The 21,778-nt window shown below is 40.0% G+C and overlaps 1 protein-coding gene across 6 annotated transcripts in view; it reads left to right on the top strand.

Annotated features, from left to right (window-relative positions):
• Positions 1–21,778, top strand: part of LOC139747064 (uncharacterized) — a 126,413-nt gene that overhangs the window by 12,270 nt on the left and 92,365 nt on the right. For 5 of the 6 annotated variants that reach the window (XR_011712303.1, XM_071658856.1, XM_071658854.1 and 2 more), the window contains exon 1: positions 1,380–1,529. The exons of the other annotated variant lie outside the window; for it this stretch is intronic. The gene's annotated coding sequence lies outside the window, so the exon portion shown is untranslated. Of the gene's footprint in view, positions 1–1,379; positions 1,530–21,778 lie in introns of those variants that run through there. 6 annotated transcript variants of the gene reach the window in all.

The following is a 21,778-nucleotide window of genomic DNA, read 5'->3' as shown; positions in this document are numbered from 1 at the left end:
ACCTTTCAAATTTTCAACGACTTCGAAAGAAAACGGAGTAATTTAAGTTTTCTGTCTTCATAGGACTAATTATTTACAGAGTAACTTAAGTATATTTCTGTTTTATCAGTGTTAATTACTCAGCTTTAAAGAACAATGGATTTCATTTCATTCGGTTCAATAAGTGCTTAATCACTGACTGTCGGGATATAGTTCTTAATTTTTTCTAGCTTTCTATGCATTATTATCCCGTAAGATTAACATTTTCGGTGTTACTTTGTCCAACCAACTGTTTAGAAAATAAAAATACCCGAAGTGTATCTCCAATGTCTACCATGAAGATTGCTGAGAAAGTAGAGAATTCTGTGTAGAAGATTCTATACGAGGGAAGCTAATGAAAGCTAGTTTATGAAAGAGGTCTTAGGATGAGGGGGAAAAAATGGAGATATTTGGAATCCGTTCCCCTGAACTTCTCGTGTAACCTCCTCCCCACCACCAGGCGACGACGACCAATCCCAGCTGCCCTCTCCCCCACCAACTCCCCAACCCCGGGTATACCCTCTCACCCCGTAGAAGAACGATTTTCCTTATCATCCATGTTATCTTGGGGGGGCACCACCACCACCTTTTTTCCTAGCTCAGCTTTTAGACCCAATCTTCGCAACGAAGTGGACGAATCTCCAAAGGGAAAACCCGAGACCCATGGGATTCTGACGTTAGTGTTACGTGGGAGACATTGCTGTTGGGGGGCCGCCTGAACGAAACAATATGACATGAGTGAATGCCAGTTGCTTTAGTGTTCGTTGTAACCGGTGAAAACCAGTTTGCAGAGGCTTGGGGACTGGGCGGCCTGTGGAAAGCTACGCCGACGCTCGACTCACGTGCACTCCATTGCCAGCTGCGGCAGGGTCAACATGTTTAGTATATTTGAGTGACGTTTTGTAAGCGTTCTCCCTTTATTTAATTTTTCCGCCAAGTAATAATTGGATCGTATCCTCTGATCACTCGACTCGTATGTGTGTGTGAGCTCAGACTACTTTTCAGAATTGGAGAATTGCATTTGTTTATGCTTGAAATCTTGTGTAGCCATGATTTTATAATGCAAGGCACATTTTTAGTCAAGGTTTCAACGAATTGGAATTAGGTCTTGGGAACGAAGGATTTCTGAGCAACCTGGTAACAAAATTAAACCATCGGCTTCCCAATGGCAACAATCTACGATTAAAAATGGCCATTGCTGTTGCACACACAGGCAAAAAAAAAAAATAAATTCGTAATATCTATACTCATTAAGATACTCCATACGAAGAGCAATATTACCAAACATCGATAGAATTATTTGAATTTCTATTGATACTTCAAGAATTATAGATTCGTAAAAGGGCAAATGGCAACGTTCGGTGGCGATCCCCCTGGTTCAGTCACTCAGTGTGTGATGGTCGGTGGAAGAGTGCTGAGTGATTGTAGGTTTGCCGTGCTTTCTGGCTCTGTTGTGGATTATTCGGGAAAATACAGACACGCTCGAGGATCTACTCAATAAGCTGTTGAAGGTGTGTAGTCCACAGTATTTGCAAATTTCTATCAAGGCCGCGTACAGGCGAATACCATCTGCTGGTAGTATAAAGGAGGGTGTGTTTGTGTGTTTGTACTACGACTACTAGTCTTGGGAAGGTCTTTCCTTCTTCTTCCTTGAGCTGGTGTGGTGTGGCACAGATCCTCTTTTTATTAATCCTTGTGACGGATGCGAGATAGTTGAATAGAGCAACAGTCACGACACAAGAGGATTTGAGGCTACATTTTTACGGCGGTGGCTAGCGTTGGGAAACCATGAGTTGGTTGGTTTGTGGTCCAGCATCACTCAAAACTATGGGGACTTCTGAGCAGCTCTTTGCCGTAAGACGGGACGTGAAATGAGAATGTGTGTGGATATGATACAGGAACGATAGTATGGATTGTTACATAAAGAACTCTGTAATGGGGGGCCACTTTGTCCAAGAGGTGTTTACAGATAATGGTGATGTATCTTCACTAGAAAGAATCTTTGAAGATGTTAATGGAACATAAACCATAGACTGGGTGAGGTTTGGCATATCCTGGTTGAATCCCAAGGCGCCATATGGTTGAACGGCTGCTGCTTGCAGACATGGGAAAAATTCTCATAGACATCCTTATTTATTTATTTTATTCATAATTTGTCGTTAAAGCCGCAGAAATGTTGCTTACACATGCATCAGTTTGTAGGCCAGACGAAATTATACCAGTTCGCCTCAATATTCACTTGACAGCAACAAGGTCATATAGCCTCGGTTATCGCTGCTGCAGCTATTACCATGATACAGCTGTAGTGAAATACAGGTGTATCCAAACTGTATACTGGGCATGTAACACATTATTGACAAGGATATATCAGACTGTAACTATGTGGTCGTTGTCCCTTAGCATGAAAAAAAAAAAAAAAGTCCTCGGGCATTCATCGAATTTTAGGATTTTTAGTCTTGTTTACATTAGGTTCATGGTATTATTTTGGACGTCCAGCGAATTTAGGGAGTTTTAAGTCTTGGTTAAGCAGGTTTGGAAACGTTTGGATATCCAGTCAGTTTGGGGATTTTTAAGTTTTGGAATTCTATGGGTTTACGAAACTGTAATTTTACCTATAAGACCACACATATAGGGTATAGAATGAATTTTGTGAACTCCATTTATGTATTCTCAATGTCCCTTGCCCTACCCCTTTACCCATCTTTTTCCTCTTGTAATAATTCTTTTATCCTTAGCCATTTCTTTCCCAGAAACTGCATTACAGGAATAGGTAGACGGCTACTATGACAATAACAAAGCCAGACACTTTTCTTTTTTCTATTTAGATGTAGAAAAATAAACAAGTATACATGTTCTGTTGAAGGCCAGAGATGATTTGCCGTAAGGACAAATGTGCATTTAAACTGATTTCCTTCGTATTTTTTCCCCCAGCCTTGCCTCTAGCTTGTGAACCTTATCTACTAGTTTTGAATGCTTTCGTATAAACTTAATTGTACCAAACATGAACACATGAACTTAGTTGTACCAGACATGAACACATGAACTTGTTAGTTGTACCAAACATGAACATATCAACTTGTTTGTTGTACCAGACATGAACACATGAACTTGTTAGTTGTACCATACATGAACGCATGGACTTGTTATTTGTACCAGAAATGAACACATGCACTTGTTATTTGTACCAGACATGAACACATGGACTTTAACCAACACTTATACTAACGCTAGCTCACGAACACGACACGAACACTTAACACTACAGCATGAACTTTACACTCAATTGTCTCTTATCTGTAGTCAAGTGGGAAGCCACCGTTTTGACAACTTGGCGGGCCCGTCATTCATGGAAATAATGGCGCAAATAAAAGCATTTGTATACTGGAAGAGAGGCATTAAACATTTATCAACAGCAGCTATATCATATCGTACCAGTCATTACTTCAGAGAGCGAAATGACTCGGTGGGAAAAAAAAGGATAAGTTTGATATTGAAGAGATTCTGTTGATATTAAAATGATTTGTGTACTGAGATCTTAAAACTCAGTTCGGAGGAGCTGCAGATATCACCCAAGTTCATTCTGCTGTTAAATTGAACATGCCGTGTATTCATTGTTTATTATTACTTGCTAACTTATAGATTGATGGAGTGGTTCATGCAGAAGCGTGAAATGCCATGATTTGTAAACGCTACGTATGGCCAAGACTGGTGCTGTGTTCATACCAGTGACCACCAGTGTGAGATTTGCTTAGGTGTTTAGCGATGAAGCTACAACCGCATCAGAAGAGATTCGACTTTGCTGAGAGGAAATGCAGATGATAAAGGATAACGTCAGTGAATACTTTGCCTTGTGTGTGTGTATATATATATATATATATATATATATATATATATATATATATATATATATATATATGCAATTGCATCCGAGTTTTGCGAAAAATTAACCCTCTAATGTAGCAAATTAAACAGAACACCCCAACACCACACATACACACACTCTGCCTTCAGTATGTCAGGTTTGTATATATATATATATATATATATATATATATATATATATATATATATATATATATAATGTGTGTGTGTGTGTGTGTGTGTGTGATATAAATTCTTTTCCTGTCACGCCGTTTGTGGTACCACAAGTGTCTCGGGCGATAACTTTTAGGAGGCACCTTCCCATTCGAAATATGTATGCGAACAACAACATTCTGTCTCGCGGGGATTTGCCAGCTACATGTACTCGGAGATGGCCAGAGTATTTCCGCTCCCCTTAGATAATCTCCTGCGGAAATGTAAGACTCAAAGTTTAAATCTCTTGAACTACAAATGCTGAATACTTGGCTATTTCCTTGCTCTTAGTGACAGATTTGGAAGTCAGTGCAAATTAAATCCGATTGTTAGTAAGATGTTAAGAGGAAGTATCATGAATGTGTTAGTAAGATGAGGAAGTATCATGAATGTGTTAGTAAGATGAGGAAGTATCATGAACGTTAGAGTCCCAAGTCCTTGTAACTAGCAAACATGGGGAACTGTATGGGAAATGACGGCTGACAATAGAACTGTGTGATATTCCAGGGAAAAGGATTTGACAGTTTACTCCAAGGCAAGGAATTAACAAGTAAATATGTATTTATAATTAGCCCCCGGGGGCCATTTTCTATGAAAGAGTCCTGGTGTTATCCTAGACTTTCGTAAATGGCCCTGCAGCCCTTGATTTCGCTAGCTCTATAATAGCAGGGAAATGTAGACTCCTTGAGACTGTGAATCGTTCTTTGACGAGATTGTACTCTCAGTGATACAAGTCTCACCAAAGTTGTCTTTTCACTCATGATATAACCTCGAGCAGCCGGAGTTCGATAACACGAGGAAAATATATATATATATATATATATATATATATATATATATATATATATATATATATATATATATATATATATATAGAGAGAGAGAGAGAGAGAGAGAGAGAGAGAGAGAGAGAATTTTCAAATACTAGAAGAGGATTCATGCGTTCATGCTTTGTCATCTGGTGGTTATAACAGTGGAACTTGGGTCTTAAATGACCCTGGATGCCGGTAAGTCTAAAACCCAAAATAACCAGCGAACCCAGTCTCCAAGGCGTAGTAGACAGACCAGCTTAGTGGCATAGCATGTTCGTCGTGCCTATGAATACCGGTAATGCTTAATAATTTTTGTGTTTTTCTTCAGTCCCAACAGCTCTGTTCTCCCACCAAGTTGACAGGTTGTCCCCTTTGGCCAGCCAGGCTATTGGTTTGTGTGGTTTATTATTTATAATGGCCCCAGACAGAAAATAAAACAGTTTGAGGCTACGGTTTGGTAATTTTTTACTGTAGGTTGTGAACCTTTTGATATCGATGGTATTGTATATTACTGTACCCATGCCAGTTTTCAACTGTTTTTGATTGTGAATTTAGAACCGTCTTCCTCGATTTTCTAAGTGTAAATAATGATATGCATCTCCCGTTTGCTCTTCAAAGGGTACGTACAACCTTGGTGTTCTCAGTCGCCCACAGTAGTACAGATCCCTGACAGCGTGCAAATCTCGGTGTTAGTTGTGAAGAATCTTTGTACTCTTCCTAGTCACAGTTTGGTCCCCTTAAGAGGGGGATATTAGCACACGAGAGGGTTCTGTTCGAGAGTGCCTTGAAGAACGCTACCATCGGCTTGGCTTCCTCATTTTGTCTCGTCCGTAAGATCAAGCCTTCCTTCCTTTTGGGAAGAGGAAACTTGTCGTCTGATTTGTTCGCTGAAAGAAGTTTCCTCGTTTTGTTCTCTCAGATCTGATGTTTGTTAGTGTCTGTACGGTATTCTGTGCTGATTTTGATCTAATCACTTTCCCTGTAATTGGGTAATTGTACCTTAACCATTGAGAGGCACGTTGTTTTTCAGTGGTCTGTTGGAAGGTAGTGTTTGTCTCCGAAGTCTCTTGCTGTAAATTCTGCTGATGAATTTTCCATACAATGTGTAACCATGACTCGTATTTTTGAGACTGAAGAGAATGTTTAAAGGAGATTTGTTGCAAGTACAGCTCTCTGGGGAAGTGAGGTTGAAAACCTTGGACGCATTTAGAACTAACTGGGTTTACAACAGTGTATTGTAATGTTTGTTACATTAAATATTTATCTTCCTGATTTTTTTATTTTATTCCCAGCGTACGCATTTCGAGTGCTAGGACACCGTGGTGCAATATATCATTTTTTTTCCTTTTTTTTACAAAGCCTCGTAATAATTAAGCATTGAGGGAGGCATGATATTCCCGGCCTGAGACTAAGTTGACATGGATTATATATATAATGGAGTAAGTGACTTCTAGATATGAGCCAACATATATCGTGAACTCCTAACGATTGTCAGTAATGTTAGTACCATTCATTTCATGTAAGCGAGTGGATATCTTCGCTTCACCACAGACTTCTGCAACATTTCATGTAAGCGAGTGGATATCTTCGCTTCACCACAGAGTTCTGCAACGATGAACAGGCTTGCAGACTCTTGGCCATTTTGAAGGAAGGTTAGTTACAAGACCTAAGCTGTGGATTGTTATAGGAATCCGACCAGCATATAATTAGCAAATGTTTATACATACGCGCACCCCCAATGTGACCTGGGCCATCGAAAACGGGCGGGTAGAGTACCAGTGGAAGAGAGAAACCTAAGCTGGTATACTGTGTGTTCGAGGGTTTCCCGCCCACACGTTTTTGGTGACCTGGGGTCGACGCTCTAGCGCGTAATGGTAAAATTGTTTAGTGATTTACAGCCAAACAATACGTTATGATATATAAACACCATTACCTTGCCCTCCTGCCCAAGGAATCCCTTCTATCCTTATGACGCCCTTGCAGCGCCCAGGAAGCTGGTTACCGTTCATGAGCATGGACCATAAATTTTCATGTGTGTGTGTTTGTGTGGATGTGCACGGCAGCTTTGGAGTATATATATCTTTCTTTCATACTATTCGCCATTTCCCGCGTTAGCGAGGTAGCGTTAAGAACAGAGGACTGGGCCTTTGAGGGAATATCTTCACCCGGCCCCCTTCTCTGTTCCTTCTTGAGGAAAGTTAAAAAAAAAAAAAGGGGGGAGGATTTCCAGCCACCCGCTCCCTCCCCTTTTAGTCGCCTCAGGGATATATATATATATATATATATATATATATATATATATATATATATATATACATATATATATATATACATTACGAACATGTGTGTGCTTGTGCCCACATGTTCGTGTATGTGTATGTGTGTGTCTTTGTGTATGGTGTTGTTGCTATTTCTTAGGACGAGGATTAGGGTCTTCCTCTGCTATTGGCTCGGACTTCACTTCCCTGACCGAGCATTAGTCTTGATAATCCTGTTTTGAAACCAGATGGCGACCAGTCCTTCAGTACCTGGACCCTTATCAGAGGCGTCATATCAAGTTGTCAGTCAGCTTACGGGGTATGTCATCCCGTACATCATCGTCGCTGTCAAAAACAAGATAACAGAGGAGGTTGAACTTTAGGCAAGATTTGGGACGGACTTAGGATCCTCCAACCAACCAGCAGTTTCACGGTTAGCACCCTCCTCCAATCACAGTTGGATCTTAGGCCCATAGCCAATCCAGGGTAACATCCGTGAACAACTTGCATTTCAATGGAATTAAGTTTCAGACTCCTACGGTGTAGGTAAAATGAAGAAATAAAAAGACAATTAAGACACGCTATCATAAACCAGCTGATTGATGTATTAAGACTTCGGGGTAATAATTTCTAACGACCTAACCTTCAGCGAACACAAAACGGATGGAGGATGGCGGGCTGGATCCTGCGGACCTTCAAGACAAGGGAAAAAAAAAACCCAGTGATGATATTCAAGGCAGTAATTCTTTCACCAGTTGACTTGTTTTCTTGCATTGTCATCACCTTACAAGGCCAGCGAAATTGAGGGATTAGAAAGTGTTCAGAGATCTTTAGCAGCCTATCTATATTAAAGTGGTAAAGGAACCAAGTTATTGGGAACGACTCAAATCTCCGAGGCTATGCATCCCTGGAGCCTAGACGAAGATATGGCCCCCACCTTCCGTTCGGAAATTTAACATACTACTGGCATGGAAGGCTTCGTAAATTGCTCCATTTAACATCCAAAGGTGCTATTTACGCAAAAAAAAAAAAAGAGTACAGTATAAACGTTTGGGCCCAAGATTCTTCACCATCTTGCCAGCTACCGTCAGAAACAGGATGGGATACAAGTTTGGGATTACACTTAAGTACCTACAAAGTGGACCAGACCAGCATCTTGGGCCCAGCCCGGGTTGTGGATGAAATTATATATATATATATATATATATATATATATATATATATATATATATATATATATATATATATTCATATTTAATCGCTGTTTCCCACATCAGCGAGGTAGTGCCAGGAAACAGACGAAGAATGGCCCATCCACTCATACATAAACGCCCATACACGTACATACATGTATACATATCAACATATATACATGTACATATATGCACCTGTACATATTTATGCTTGCCTTCATCCAATCCTGGCGCTACCCCGCCCCACAGGACACAGTATCGCTACCCCATGCTTCAGCGAGATAGCGCTAGGAAAATAGACAAAGAAAGGCCACATTCGTGTATGTACTTGATATGTATGATACTCATTTCATCAACCATATCTGAAAAGGAGGATGAACAGCTAAGTTGACTGTTGTCACAGGGAGGAAGTAAACAAAGTCGTAGGTACACCAGTCGGCAAAATAATGTTTTGATCGTTGGCGTCATGTGGTCGGCCAAATAACCACCACCTCAAACAAAAAGGGGGAAAAAAAAATATATATCACCGATCAAAATTTCTCTGTAATTGCCGTGTGTACAAGTGAAGGGTGCAAAGGGGTCTCGCCATACGAACACAAAGGACACACTTTTCTATTTCTGCAGTGTGTACAACACCTGTGTGTAGACGCACATGTTTGTTCCCTGATTCTCGGTACAGATGATCGATCTGTCATGAAAAATCTGACGCGAGCCACAGACTGAGCAACACTCATAATATATATATATATATATATATATATATATATATATATATATATATATATATATATATATATGATGTGATTATTACACGAAAGTGCACTAGGGAACTTTTCGAAAAGTTCCCAAGTGCACTTTCGTGTAATAATCACATCATCAGGGGAGACACAAGAGAGTAATATAACTGTCAGTTGATATACAATGAAGGGACGTAGCTAGGACGCCATTTGGTAAACATGATCCTTTCCAATATATATATATATATATATATATATATATATATATATATATATATATATATATATATATATATATATATATATATGCACGTAGAATTGAATACAGCACAGTTATTTGATATTCTTTTATGTTCTTTGATTTTTACAGTATTGTCCTACCGTTAGGAGGGTGCTTAACCTCACCTGTTCATCTTCCCCCAGGCCAGGGTTGGTCGATAAATTGAGAACCTGGCTTAGGCTCGGGTATATATACATTGTTCGTTAAGCTGGCCTTCATTAGGGCATTCACTTGTCCGTGACATCTCAGCTATATATATATATATATATATATATATATATATATATATATATATATATATGTATATATATATATATATATATATATATATATATATATATATATATATATAAGCACTTGGTGAAATATATTCATTCAGTTGCACTTCCTCCCTCAGGCAAGCTCAGTAAAAAAATCGTAAAATTTTCCTGATTACATTAAAAAAATGAAAGTTATCATTAAACCTAAAAAAAATGGATTGTAATATTAGAACATGGTAAAACCATACGTCACGTAAAAACCAAACTGTGAGTGTCAGTTGAACACACACACACACACACACACATATATATATATATATATATATATATATATATATATATATATATATATATATATATATATATAGTCATAAAATCCCTATGTGACGTAGAAACTCAGTTACATGATCAAAGAGAATTGGACAAATTACTTTAAAAACATGAGAGGTTTAAAAAAAAAAATGCATCTTTGCTCGCTAGAGGTATTCTCCAAATGGTTAATAGAAATCCATTATTGACAGCTCAGCACTTGTTGGACCCGAGTGGTGATGGTGTTCATTGAAAACGACTTCATTCACTCAGTTGACCAGGGGTGATCGGAGTTACGCGCATGCGTGCGGATTGCGTTATATGGTGGGTTGTGCCTGTTAGTCCTACTTGATATTCCTGTATGTCCATATTGTCCGAGGACTAACTATCAAATTAAGTAAATGATGATAAAGTGCGGTCCGCACGCATGCGCGGAGTTCCGATCATCCAGTACGAACTAGTTCGTTTTCAGTTATCACCCTTCGCCCCAGCAGTGCAGAGGGCTCGGTTAACGGAGGCTCTGTTGACCAGAAGGTAAATATGCCCCTCTTTTGTAAACAAAAGAACACCTGTATTTAAAAGTAAGTTGTCTGTTATAATATCTCGTAAAAAGCGAATTTTTTTGATGACCTGTCGGTATTTTATCATTCTGTCGTCATTCATTGGGTTTTTACGTGGTTTGTATAATAAGGTTTTTACCGTGTTCTCATATAGCATATTATTTTCTTTTTAAGGTGGTTTTAGACGGGTTTTTTTTACCGTGTTTTCACATAGCATATTATTTTCTTTTTAAGGTGGTTTATATGAGGTTATTTCCCCGTGTTCTCACATAGCATATTATTTTCTTTTTAAGGTGGTTTATATGGGTGTTTTTTTTACCGTGTTCTCACATAGCATATTATTTTTTTTAAGGTGGTTTATATAAGATTTTTACGGTGTTCTCATATTTTCTTTTTAAGGTGGTTTATATGGTTTTTTTTTTACCGTGTTCTCACATAGCATATTATTTTCTTTTTAAGGTGACGATGCCATTCATTGTTTTGCTTTTAAGTAACTTTTAATTCATAGTCTGTGTGATGATGATGGAGGAAAGTAGACCCCGGAGACTTGCAGTGCAATACGTAAGATGTTTGATCAAGTGCTGGTTTGATTGTTCATTGAGATGCCTCTTCGACGAACGAGGCGTGATGGGGGTTTTAGTTCAGGACCCTATATAGGTAGGGCAAGCCCTAAATGTGCATGAAGGAGAGGCTTAATAAAGATTTTCCATTCAAAATCTTCTTCCTTTTCTAAAGTGGCGGGAGTGGGAACTTAACTCCCATTCTTTGGTGGTGGTCAGTCTAGGATCTGATGGGGAATCTCTGAAGCCAGTTTTGACTCACGGGACGAATCAAATTATTATAATGGCGATCGTTATCGAAGAGACCTATGCTGCTGAGGACACACAACACTACCTGTTGGCCGAACCACCTCGGTACGTCGTGGCTGTGTCACTACTCTTCGCTTTCGCGAAATGCAACCCTCGAAGGACATGTATTTTGCCATCGCTTTCGATTAGCGCGAGGGCGTTATCACCCTTGGAAGTCAGGGTGCCGGGCGTAACCCTCAAATATTGAATTTCGATGAGAGCTTGAGACGTGGCTAAAACGGCCTCCACGCATTGACTTAAAACCTGTCACATTCATATATTTCCAGATGGGGGGTGGTGGTTCATGAACCTTGACAATCGCTTGTGTGAACTCTTTTGTCTAAAGTTCAATTACTCCGTGGCACGCCACCAGCCCCAACCAGAAGACCCTTCAGGAGGAAACAAGGGTGCCACTATCTCTCTCGCCTGGGATTTTGATGGTGAGGGAGGAATGTTTGTTGCGATCTTCCCATTCTCAACCCGAGTTTTCCGTTCGTAGTTCTGCTGAGTAGGTAGAGCCAAAAGCCTCGCCTATCCGAGAGACACGCCCCTTTGTTAACCTTTGTTGTTTGGACTTTTTCATAGGATTTTGCAGCCTCAGGCTGCGCTACTTCCAGTGGCAGGGAAATGTGCACCCCTTTAGATTGATTTTTTTTTTTTTTTCGAGGAGACTCAACTCTCAATGATATATATCACAGTTAGAGTATGGATGTAAGCGGATGTCGCCTTTCTTCGTCTGTCCCAGGCGCTACTTGGGATAATGCGAAAAACGGCGATCAAGTACAAAAAGAAAAAAAAAAATAGAATCAACCATCATTGAAGAGGAGGACGAAGAACGAAAATAACTGCTAGACGTCTGGATCATATGTTTGATGGTAAGGCATTTGTATTCACCAACAGAGGACGAACATATGGGCTTCCAGCACAAGTGTTGCCTTGTGTATATCATAATGTTCATAAGCTATGTTGATAGGGTGGAGTCTCTTTGTGTGGTTCGTCACGTGCGGTGCCAATGTATCACAAATCACGTTCGACGATTTTCCCATGAATTCTCCTTTTTCGTTTTTCATTTCCCCCCTTTTCGCGACACCTCATGCTTGCATTGAGTTAGGCTTGGCTCATGGGAGCCGCGTGGAGTCAGTCTGTTTTAGAGGTTAAGTTAGGGTTGAATTCAACACTTTCCCTGGACTTCAAGATGCGTTTAAGTCCTCCCGCGACTGAGATGGATTTCCGTACTATTAAAATTGATGTTTTTTCATCATCAAAAGTGACATTTCCTTCAGTGTCAGTCTTTGCAAAGGTTTTTGTGTACGGGAATGAACAACAGAGCCTGTGATAAAGTGAATATAAAGGAATAAGTAAAACTAGCATATAAAATCCCATTGGATCCACCTTTTTTATTTATTTATTATTATTATTATTATTATTATTATTGTTTTTATTATTATTATTATAGATGAGGGTGAATTATGGGACCTTTCTTACCATGGCATTTCGGTCATACACTAGGAAATAGTATTATAATGGACCACGGGTCGAAGGACCAGACATTGTTATGCTACATGGGTACATCCCAGGTGAGCTGGGTTATATACAACTCTTTCACAGACGTATTCCATATTTTACTTTTACATTTCCTTTTCATTTCCAAAGTTGCGGAGGGCATTGCAGGAGTAACATAATCAGTTTTGCAGATATCTTAAGGCCCAGCACAATGCCTCGCCAAAGATTTTTGACTTGCTAGCCAAAATTGTGGTTTTATAATAAAACTTGTTTCAGCAACAGATGTTTTACCCTGATTTCTGGAGTTAAGTTAGACTCCTACCTTCCTGTCGTCAGCCATGTAGACTTAGAACTTTAAAAGAGTTTACCGCGTATATCCTCAATTTCCCTCTAGGTCCATATATGGAGTGTAGCCACAGAATTAACATCTCAATTTGGCTCTAGGATGTTTCTAAGATAAATGGGGATTTCACGGGCAGCAAATATAGTATGTGATAAGTTTCGATAGGATTTCATCCGGTTATTTCTGATCATTTCATCCATGAAAACTTGCATGGGGTCCTTTTGTGTATGTGGTCTTAGAATTATCGCCAACACCTGAAGAAGTGTTAAGAAGTGTCGCTAGCACCTGAAGAAGTGTTAAGAAGTGTCGTTAGCACCTGAAGAAGTGTTAAGAAGTGTCGCTAGCACCTGAAGAAGTGTTAAGAAGTGTCGTTAGCACCTGAAGAAGTGTTAAAAAGTGTCGCTGGCACCTGAAGAAGTGTTAAGAAGTGTCGCTAGCACCTGAAGAAGGGTTAAGAAGTGTCGCTAGCACCTGAAGAGGTGTTAAGAAGTGTCGCTAGCACCTGAAGAAGTGTTAAGAAGTGTCGCTAGCACCTGAAGAAGTGTTAAGAAGTGTCGCTAGCACCTGAAGAAGTGTTAAGAAGTGTCGCTAGCACCTGAAGAAGTGTTAAGAAGTGTCGCTAGCACCTGAAGAAGTGTTAAGAAGTGTCGCTAGCACCTGAAGAAGTGTTAAGAAGTGTCGCTAGCACCTGAAGAAGTGTTAAGAAGTGTCGCTAGCACCTGAAGAAGTGTTAAGAAGTGTCGCTAGCACCTGAAGAGGTGTTAAGAAGTGTCGCTAGCACCTGAAGAAGTGTTAAGAAGTGTCGCTAGCACCTGAAGAAGTGTTAAGAAGTGTCGCTAGCACCTGAAGAAGTGTTAAGAAGTGTCGCTAGCACCTGAAGAAGTGTTAAGAAGTGTCGCTAGCACCTGAAGTGTTAAGAAGTGTCGCTAGCACCTGAAGAAGTGTTAAGAAGTGTCGCTAGCACCTGAAGAAGTGTTAAGAAGTGTCGCTAGCACCTGAAGAAGTGTTAAGAAGTGTTGAGAATAATTCGGGATGGGGGGGGGGGGGGATTTAGTAGCTTGACTTTGACGGCCATAGCGAGCCAAGCAGTTCGATAAGACTAAAGTTCAAATGAACGACCACAGGCATCCTGGATTTCTTGCCGCTTAATTTAGTTTCTCATCTGAAGATTTTTTTTTTTCCAGGCGAAGTCTTTTGAGTTCGTTCTGCCATCACAGCCCAGGGGGTGATTTTCTAGTGCAAGTTGCGATTTACGCCTTCAGTTCCCTGTTCTCGTGGTAGAATCCCATATTTCCTAATTAGAACCTTATATATGTATATATATATATATATATATATATATATATATATATATATATATATATATATATATATAGAGAGAGAGAGAGAGAGAGAGAGAGAGAGTGTGCGTGTGTGTGTATGTACGGATATAGTGCATATGAACGCGCACTTGCATATTAAAAACCTCCACAAACCTCCAACCCTGTCACGTTGGCGTCCCGGCTTCGATCGTGGCTGTTGGAAGTATATATGTATACATATATATATATATATATATATATATATATATATATATATATATATATATATATATATATATATATAATACAATTCCTATAGTTAACACTTCAAGCAGATGTCGGCTTGTCGCCAGTACCATGCATTTCACTGACATATGACCTGTGAACTTGTTTTTTTTACCATTATGTAATCATCATTCATGCCTAGAGTATTATTCGCACTTTTGAGTTACTACGTGAGAGTATACGTATGCTGTACGTTGTAGATTTAGAAGAGTTTAGGGGAGAAACCGCTATTCTCTGCCAGGGTGCGCGTTCCACCCTCCATAACTCACCCTTGTGCTTCTGGTTTGGCGCGAAATTCCTCGAGTTGCACTGCTGATCTTGCACACTGGTTAACGTCACTGGAAGCTATTTATATACAGTCACAGACACACACACACACACACACACACACACACACATTTGGCTTGGGTAGGGTGTGTGTGTGTCTGTGATAAGACGAATGTAAAACACTCACCCCGTAATCCTCACATAATAATCATGCATACACGTGAAGGGTATTTTTGCAGTGAAAAAAGATACTGGATGAATGGAATGATTATATGAAATTGTGAATACAGACAACATGCAAATGTCTTAAAAGATATGTTAAAGTTCAAATGTCTTTAAAGATGTGTGTTAAAGGTCAAATGTCTTAAAAGATGTGTTGGAGTTCAAATGTCTTAAAAGATGTTAGTTCAAATGTCTTAAAAGATGTTAGTTCAAATGTCTTAAAAGTTGAGTTCAAGTTCAAATGTCTTAAAAGATGTGTTAAAGTTCAAATGTCTTAAAAGATGTTTGTTCAAATATCTTAAAAGATGTGTTGAAGTTCAAATGTTTTAAAAGATGTGTTAAAGTTCAAATGTCTTAAAAGATGTTTGTTCAAATGTCTTAAAAGATGTTGAAGTTCAAATGTTTTAAAAGATGTGTTAAAGTTCAAATGTCGTAAAAGATGTTGGTTCAAAATGTCTTAAAAGATATGTTGAAGTTCAGATGTTTTAAAAGATGTGTTAAAGTTCAAATGTCGTAAAAGATGTTAGTTCAAAATGTCTTAAAAGATGTTGAAGTTCAAATGTTTTAAAAGATGTGTTAAAGTTCAAATGTCGTAAAAGATGTTGGTTCAAAATGTCTTAAAAGATATGTTAAAGTTCAAGAAGTGGAGCTCCACGAGAGTTGGCAGAGTTCCCACCTCTTACTGTAGAAGTAAGTAATTAATGTGGACACAAGCCACGCTGTGTTTGTTCTACATGTTTGTATGTTTTGTGTTTGTTCTACATGTTTGTATGTTTTGTGTTTGTTCTACATGTTTGTATGTTTTGTGTTTGTTTCTACATGTTTGTATGTTTTGTGTTTGTAGCATTCAAAGATGATGATCGACTCCGTTCGTTTGTATATTTTCACCATGGCCCAGGCTTTTCCTTTTTTTCCCTCTATTATTAGTAATAAATTAGTAATGTTTCTCTTTATAACTTCGTTCTATCAAAATAGTTCACAGTCAGCGAGAAAATGGATGACATCCACACTTGGGTGACCGATCTCAAACGACATTCTTGCCAGTTTTCACCGGACTTACATTTCCATTAACAGTATTCCGTATCCATGGTCTCCAGAGTGTAACAGAATCATCGGGCATAAAAAAAAAAGAATATGACAAGATAGATACTGTCATTTCTACTTAATTAAATTTAAAAAAAACTAGAGATTAAACATTACATTTGGGAATATAAGGCTCATATACCATTTGCCTTCGCGAGCATGGCCTTGTATACGTAGTGTGCATTGTGGACTTCCAATTATCTTATACCATCCCACCCCCCCCCTTCCTCTATTTACATCGAGTACTTTTCTATCTTCATACTTCTATACACTCCTACCCATATATATATATATATATATATATATATATATATATATATATATATATATATATATATATATATATATATATATGTATGTATATATATATATATATATATTTTTTTTTTTTTTTTTTTTTTTTATACTTTGTCGCTGTCTCCCGCGTTTGCGAGGTAGCGCAAGGAAACAGACGAAAGAAATGGCCCCCCCCCCCCCATACACATGTACGTACACACGTCCACACACGCAAATATACATACCTACACAGCTTTCCATGGTTTACCCCAGACGCTTCACATGCCCTGCTTCAATCCACTGACAGCACGTCAACCCCTGTATACCACATGACTCCAATTCACTCTATTTCTTGCCCTCCTTTCACCCTCCTGCATGTTCAGGCCCCGATCAAACAAAATCTTTTTCACTCCATCTTTCCACCTCCAATTTGGTCTCCCTCTTCTCCTCGTTCCCTCCACCTCCGACACATATATCCTCTTGGTCAATCTCTCCTCACTCATTCTCTCCATGTGCCCAAACCATTTCAAAACACCCTCTTCTGCTCTCTCAACCACGCTCTTTTTATTTCCACACATCTCTCTTACCCTTACGTTACTTACTCGATCAAACCACCTCACACCACACATTGTCCTCAAACATCTCATTTCCAGCACATCCATCCTCCTGCGCACATCTCTATCCATAGCCCACGCCTCGCAACCATACAACATTGTTGGAACCACTATTCCCTCAAACATACCCATTTTTGCTTTCCGAGATAATGTTCTCGACTTCCACACATTCTTCAAGGCTCCCAAAATTTTCGCCCCCTCCCCCACCCTATGATCCACTTCCGCTTCCATGGTTCCATCCGCTGACAGATCCACTCCCAGATATCTAAAACACTTCACTTCCTCCAGTTTTTCTCCATTCAAACTCACCTCCCAATTGACTTGACCCTCACCCCTACTGTACCTAATAACCTTGCTCTTATTCACATTTACTCTCAACTTTCTTCTTCCACACACTTTACCAAACTCAGTCACCAGCTTCTGCAGTTTCTCACATGAATCAGCCACCAGCGCTGTATCATCAGCGAACAACAACTGACTCACTTCCCAAGCTCTCTCATCCCCAACAGACTTCATACTTGCCCCTCTTTCCAGGACTCTTGCATTTACCTCCCTTACAACCCCGTCCATAAACAAATTAAACAACCATGGAGACATCACACACCCCTGCCGCAAACCTACATTCACTGAGAACCAATCACTTTCCTCTCTTCCTACACGTACACATGCCTTACATCCTCGATAAAAACTTTTCACTGCTTCTAACAACTTGCCTCCCACACCATATATTCTTAATACCTTCCACAGAGCATCTCTATCAACTCTATCATATGCCTTCTCCAGATCCATAAATGCTACATACAAATCCATTTGCTTTTCTAAGTATTTCTCACATACATTCTTCAAAGCAAACACCTGATCCACACATCCTCTACCAATATATATATATTGGAAAGGATCACAATTTTGCGCGTGATCAAGATATTTCTCTTGTGTCTCCCCTGATAATGTGATTATTACACGAAAGTGCACTTGGGAACCTTTCGTGTTTCATTTTCCCCGTGGACTCATAGGAATATATATATATATATATATATATATATATATATATATATATATATATGTGTGTGTGTGTGTGTGTGTGTGTTTTTATAGTAACACCACTGTAGTGAAGTGATTGGTTAAGACTCGGGTAAAGTAAATCGATTGCCTGGGAAATTAATGCTTGTCGAAATGTCAAATCATAGTTTTAACGTACACGGTGAGGAGTTAGGGGCGTGGGAGTAAGGGTATATTATTGGCCGAGAGTAATTTGTCAATGTGGTGATGGCGCGTCATGCGCGGTTGACGATTTGGTAGGGGATGCGACGCAACTAGGCTTACTGATGCAGGCCGTGGTTCGTGCCCTGTTTTTGTTCACCATTTATCCACAGGGTTCACCTTCCCAGCCAGCCAGGCCGCATAGTCTGACTGATCCGAGAGGAACGGTAGGTCAGATTTGGTGTGAAATAAACTTCCGAAATTGACGAGGCGTTTGCTACACGATAAGGTTTTCATGAGACCACCTATTCACGTGCGTTTTCCTACCGACACACACACACACACACACACACACACACACCACCGGCCTCTGTGATGAATTGGATAGGGTTACTGACCATGGGTCTGTATGGGTTCCATCGGGCTGGTCGATAATTGGATACCTGGTTGTAGCTAGTTGATGTGTGTGTGTTTACACACATAGGAATGAAGATAGTGTACATATGTGCAGAGTGAAGAAAAGGGACAACATTCCCTGGAATGCAAATGTATTAATTTCACACCCCTGCATCGGCTGTCATGGTATAGTGGGCAGTGTCGCTGACCATGATTCACGTGCGGGCACGCTCGAGGGGGGATCGCATCCTTGGGTGCGGTAGTCAGCCCACAGCCAACCCTGCAGTTCAGCCCCCCACCCCCGCCTCTCTCCTCCTCCTCCTAGGCTGCTAGGAGTATAAACCTGGTACATATATGAGGGACAACGCGTGTGTAAAACTCCCTCCCCGTAACGGAAATAGTAATCTGGCACACGCACGTATCTCTAAAAGTTCGATGACAAGAGTTCAAGGAATGGAACCCCACGATTGTTAGAACTTCCTCCCCACTTTGTGCAAATAGGTAAAAATAAACCATCTTTAAACCAATACTGTTAAATGTGTGTACATGTTGAGGTTCAACAGCATTGTTGGCGATAGGTGAAGTAGAGAGGTTCATATAGTGAAAGGAATGATACATACGCAAGTGAAAGAGACACGGAAAAGGAAGGCTGGGGGAAGGAAAGGAAATTAAATGTCTTAATAGATGTAAGAAACTGGTCTGGAGGTATGTTGTTTTAAGCCTTCCAGCGCCATCCCGTCTTTCCTTAATGACTTATTGAATGTGGACAGGAATACCTTACCCCTCGCCGATGTTGTCATTGCCCCGCCCTGCCTTGCCCAAATGGCCTTGAAGTGAACGTGTGTAGCAGCATGTCTGGCTCGGAGCTCGGCCGGCCGGGCCGCCCTCCCTCGTCCCGTCTGCCTCCATTGCCTCCACCACCCTAAAGCACGCACGCCAACGCAGCGCACCCTACATTGACTCACCCTCTGTCGAAAGGCAAATGATATTTTTACATATTGTTGTCTTTCACGATGGGGCTTGGAGACGCTGTACAATGATTAGGTAAGGAAAACGGAAACGGAGTAAAGATCAAACTTGGCAGAGAATTTGATTTCTCCGCCTCAGGATAAGTGTGTGTACCTTCCCATGACGTGTTTCATGTTGGTGTTGCAGGCCGCCGCGCATGCGTATGTACTTTGTTTACATGGAAAGTCTTCGTGAACCATTACTCTGACGCTGGAAATTTTCCCCTTTTGCCATTTCATACGAATTGTCATTATTCCGGTGATGACTGACGGAAGGCCAGGGAAAAAAAAATGGTGTTAGAGGAGGTAGAAACCATATGGATAAGTGGCTGTCTCATGCAAATAATTACGCCCGTTACTTGTTGCTGTGTTATATCAAAAAGAAACATGGCGTGCATTGACCCTGTTGGTGTGCAGCGGCTGAGGCTATGAACAACGGCCTTCAGACTAGCGGAAACATCTGAGACATTGCGTCCTGTATTTGCGTCATGCTCTGTATGTGGAGATTATCATACCATCCTTGCCTTTGAGTACGATGACTTCCGGGATGACATCTTACTGCTGGAGTTGAAAGCCTTCGTACTTTCGGGGAATAAGTCGTTGTATTTAAGAGAAGTCTTCATATTCCAGAGGTGAAACCGTCGCATTTAAAAGATTAAGTCTTACTCAAGGTAGCATTTCATGCGAACGTGTTGTGCCGAGCACGTACGTACCTGTTGCAGTGGCAAGAATAGGTGGTGTGTTTATTACAGGCAGTGGAGATTGTTCTATTGCACGTCACCAGTCGGTAATCAGGTCAGTTAGTGTCATCGAGACATTAGGGAATTCTTCCCAAGCCCAACTTTGCGGTTTTATGAAAGAATATCCCGATCGTAGTATAAAAACAATAAACACTTCATTTTATCATACATACTCATAGTCTGCTGGGACTGAGAATCTTAATTATGATTTGCATTCGTGTTGTGTTGGAGAATTTACCGTCCAGTCATGTAGTACAATGAAATGTGATGATTCAGATGCACTGCACTTCAGTGTACAATACCATAACAGTCAGTCTAGGATCATACCTTACTCTGTGTATGCCTTGTGTTTGCTTCAGAGGTTGTCTGCCTCTGAAGTTCAGTTTGGGATCTTCCGATGTCTTCTTCGCATCTCGATCCGGACCAAACCATTGAGGGACCAAACCAATGACGGATAGAATGGTGGCCGCTTTCCCGTCCACGTTACATTGTGTGTTGATAGATTTGCCAGAAACTAAACATGGATCTTTGATTATTATAATTGATACTTTTTACTGGTAATGTTTTACTAGAATTCAGCTGACTCTTTTTTTTTTTTTAGTTATCAGGGATTGAAGTTTAGTTTTGCTCGAGATGTCATGTATTTGGGAGTCATAAAACTCGTTCGGATGGATGTTACAAAAGTGATAGTTAATGGGGTTGAGCACGACGAGGCGACCTTTGGGGGTGATTTTCTGGTCTTTTGACTTGATCCAGGGGTTTTCCGTTGTGCACAAGGGGTTGATTTTATGTCATGAGTGTTGAAGGCACTGCAAATAGTATAATGAAATAGAACGTTCACAGTATCATGTTTGGAATTGGAGTGGAGACGAGACACACTGGTCCTGGTACGTGTTACGTTTTGTCTGCTCATATAGTCTTGTAGACATTGAGAGAATTATCTAAGTTATATTTGAAGTTCAGTCATATCAAGGAAATATATGCAATACTGTATTATTTGATATTAAGAAAAGTATTTGAAGTTCAGTCATATCAAGGAAGTATATGCAATACTGTATTGTGTGATGTTAAGAAAAGTATTTGAAGTTCAGTCATATCAAGGAAGTATATGCAATACTGTATTATGTGATGTTAAGAAAAGTATTTGAAGTTCAGTCATATCAAGGAAATATATGCAATACTGTATTGTGTG

Source organism: Panulirus ornatus, chromosome 67, assembly GCF_036320965.1.
Source record: "Panulirus ornatus isolate Po-2019 chromosome 67, ASM3632096v1, whole genome shotgun sequence".
Classification (NCBI taxonomy): domain Eukaryota; kingdom Metazoa; phylum Arthropoda; class Malacostraca; order Decapoda; family Palinuridae; genus Panulirus; species Panulirus ornatus.
Note: the sequence above shows the minus strand (reverse complement) of the source record. Positions and strands in the feature narration are given on the sequence as shown.